Genomic DNA, 3,425 nt, shown 5'->3' with positions numbered 1-3,425 from the left:
CCTAAATGGGCTATAATGTGGGCTATGAGTGGGTTTGTCCGCAGTTTCCATGGTGGCCCCAACTGTGTGTGCCCACATGGGCTTGAAGTGGGTGGTCAGTGGGTTTCCTGTAGGCCCCTAGTGGGTAAGTAGCATTAGAACCATACTCATAGTTAACCATAACTCGTAGTTCTTCATCTGTGGGCTGGAAGTATGATTGAAACAGGGCAAAGATGGGCCCCAATCAGGTAATCATCCATGACCCATTTTGGCCCCACTTAAGCATCAATTAGTATTGCATATTGGGTTAATGTGGGACCTAAATAAGCCACCATGTGGGCCATGAGTGGGTTTGTGCAGTGTTGCCATTGAGGTCCCACCTGTGTTTTCCTACAGTGCTATATACCAGTGAACCATTATAGGGTCTTCTTTTCCATCTAGCTTTCCTAAAACCCAAATGAGAAGATTCTGTAAAATCCCACTGTTTCACAACATAATTTTCCAAATGACGTCAACAAAATGCTTTTAAAATGTTTCAATTTAATAAAAGAAAATAAATTATCCTGATCCTGCATTGTGAAAACGAGATACAAGACCATGGCAAGGTCACCCAAAGGTTTAACAGATAACACACAGGATCTAACATACAACAGTTACTTAATAAAATAAAGAACTACTTCACTTGGTACAGTACAATATGAACAACCTTAATGTGTGCCAATTATGTGACGAAAAAATAAATAAATCCAGTAAAACAAAATACTCATAGCATCCTTGACGGTTCCTGAGAACAAGCTCCATCGGCTTGATATTCAAGCTCTCTTTGAGTCCTTATAGCTCGGTTTCCTCCCCTGTCACGAGCTCCAACAAACCATTTGGAGAGGCCCTTCTCCACTTCCTTTAGTGGGACTGGTTGGGTGATGTCATTTTTTCTTCACTGCCCCTAAAAAGAAATCACAAAAAACAAAGTATTCATTTTAGCCTGGGATTAAATTTACTAAATCATTTGTCAGTGATGAATATAAATTAATAAATTCAACTCTAATTACCATAGAAGACATCAAAAAGACGCAGTTAGCAGAATTTATTCTCTCCATGACGTCCAAACAGGTTATATTGCAGAGCCAACTCATTGGACATGAGGAAGCCCATCATTCTTCTGGTTGCATCGTCCAAGAGTCCCCAATTACTCCAACCACAGCAACCTTTTTAAATAGAGAAAATATCACAAGATAGAAAGATGCAGTTAAACGTTAACAGCTTAATTACATATATAAATAATAAAATAAAACTTTAAGTATAAACTTACAACTGCTGACATGAAATCTATATCGGCGAGTCTGTCACGACAACTTGAGTGAAGCTGCAGGTGACCTGACCAACACAAGGGACAAAACAACTAAACTCTGAAATAACCATTCCCTGAAGCAAGTGTTAAAGTAACTCTAGGATGATAAATAAAATTACGTTTACTCTATTTATATATATATATATATATATATATATATATATATATATATATATATATATATATATATATATATATATATATATATATATATTAAGCATAATTAAAACTATTAAATACTTCCAGAAACTCAATACAGGGGCCTATACCCTGTTATTTCTAAGCCCTTAATAGTAAGCAACATCCATATATATGATAATATTACCTTTGGCACACACACAAAAGGATTTTTTTGATTAAATATTGGTTATTATCCTGCGTTTTTTTCCAAACTGGAAATAACAGGACTCATCCTCTGAGTCACCGGCTTTCGCTCTGTGTGTGTGACGTCAATCTCGGCAGATGGAGTCGGCCTCGGCAGCGTGTCTGCGTTTCTCCCAGGAAAACAAAAAAACATTCAAACTTCTGCAAAGATGGATGTGCATATTGTGCATATAAAAATAAAGCGCTTTTGACAAACATTTTTGCTCTGCGGAGAAAGTGGGTGTGTGTCTGAGGGCGGTGCCGGCAGCGCAGACTCTCATGAACGGGACCGTTCTCAATAATGTGTTCTTCACGTCAGCTCATGAGAAGAACCCGCTCGATTTTAGAGGAATACTCGCGAATGGGTCGAAATACCGCTTAGGTGTCATTTTGTGAGGAATCAACATTATAATACACTAAAAAGCTAAAACAAAAAAGATTTTGCATTTTATGGATCTAAACTCGCCGCTGGACTGATTAGTATTCATTCATTTTTACCGAGAAATTCCGGTCATTTTTCAAAATAAGATCATTCAGACTCATAATAAAACGAACTAAAAAAACATTTCACACAAAACCTGGCCAAATTATATATGGCCAAAACAAGTTATCCCCGCAAGATCCAAATAGAAACCACTAAATTGGACGGAAACCCGCCGAATCTGGCAACTCTGTTACTAGGATGCGCTTCCTTGTTTGACGCCTCGGTGAAACGCCGACACACACTGGCTGGATGATCGGTGACGCGACCCTATACTTGTCATCATGTCTGGAAATAAACCTTCTGCACGTGGAAACTAGTTGTCTGCCCGTTTGTGACACCGGCTTCTTTCAAATGCAAAAGCCGCTGTAACGTGGATGGATTCAACTGCAGGACAGAACAACACTCCCGAGCTGCGCATGCTTTTATGAACCACATTTATCATCGCCAGTTAGAGCTGTAAACAAAACACAAAACCATAAAGGTATCTTACCTTGATATCAATAAATGGCCTGGATGAATGGTGCGACAGAAGTGCAGAATCTCCTTGCGTTGACGGACCAGGACGACTGACTGAATCCGTATCAGGAAATGAGCGGGAGATTCAAAACGCAGCAACCGTCCAATCAGCAACGCCTGCTTACCACTTTGAACTCCTTAAACCACCCTGCTTGCCCTTTGAGAAAAATTAAAACTTTAATTCTATTTTTTTTTTTACTTTTCAACAGTCAAAATGGGTTTTTGTAATAAGGCAGGTTTCTACTCCAATAAAAAAGTCATTTTATTTACATATTAAAATTTTCTATAAAAACTAGACTAAACCAATCCAGCATATGAACACATTTTATTTCAGTAGTAGTGTCAGGTAAGTTTGCATGACAGATGTTAAACTATTTTTGTAAGCTAACACAAGTAAAAGAAAAAATAGCAAATTGCTCTTTATGCTCATTGTGATTAAATGGTAAATGGCGTATACTTATATAGCACTTTTTACCTTCTTTCGAAGGCCCAAAGCGCTTTACAGTCACAGGTCCATTCACCCATGCACACACACATGGCGGCTCCGCTGCCGAACACTGGCGCCAACCTCCCACCAGAGGCAAGGTGGGGTTCAGGGTCTTGCCCAAGGACACTGCGACACATGGGCATGCAAGGCGGGAATCATACCTGCAATCTTACGATCATGGGTCGACTGCCCTACCACTGCACCACCGCCGCCCCATATTAGTGCAAAGGTGTTACTACGAAGGGGAA

The 3,425-nt window shown here is 39.5% G+C and overlaps 1 long non-coding RNA gene across 3 annotated transcripts; it reads right to left on the bottom strand.

Annotated features, from left to right (window-relative positions):
* Positions 1-499: 499 nt before the first annotated feature.
* Positions 500-3,195, bottom strand: LOC105353817. Of its 3 annotated transcripts, XR_002873173.1 has the most exons (5): positions 2,665-3,195; positions 1,653-1,813; positions 1,289-1,353; positions 1,029-1,184; positions 500-922 (listed from the first exon to the last, which is right to left on the bottom strand). It is a non-coding gene; the product is annotated as an uncharacterized LOC105353817 (long non-coding RNA). The 3 variants fall into 3 exon arrangements; XR_002873171.1 differs by lacking the exon at positions 1,653-1,813; XR_002873172.1 differs by lacking the exon at positions 2,665-3,195 and having other exon boundaries at positions 1,653-1,891.
* Between the last annotated feature and the right edge of the window lie 230 nt (positions 3,196-3,425).

The sequence above is a fragment of the Oryzias latipes genome, chromosome 4, assembly GCF_002234675.1.
Source record: "Oryzias latipes chromosome 4, ASM223467v1".
Classification (NCBI taxonomy): domain Eukaryota; kingdom Metazoa; phylum Chordata; class Actinopteri; order Beloniformes; family Adrianichthyidae; genus Oryzias; species Oryzias latipes.
Note: the sequence above shows the minus strand (reverse complement) of the source record. Positions and strands in the feature narration are given on the sequence as shown.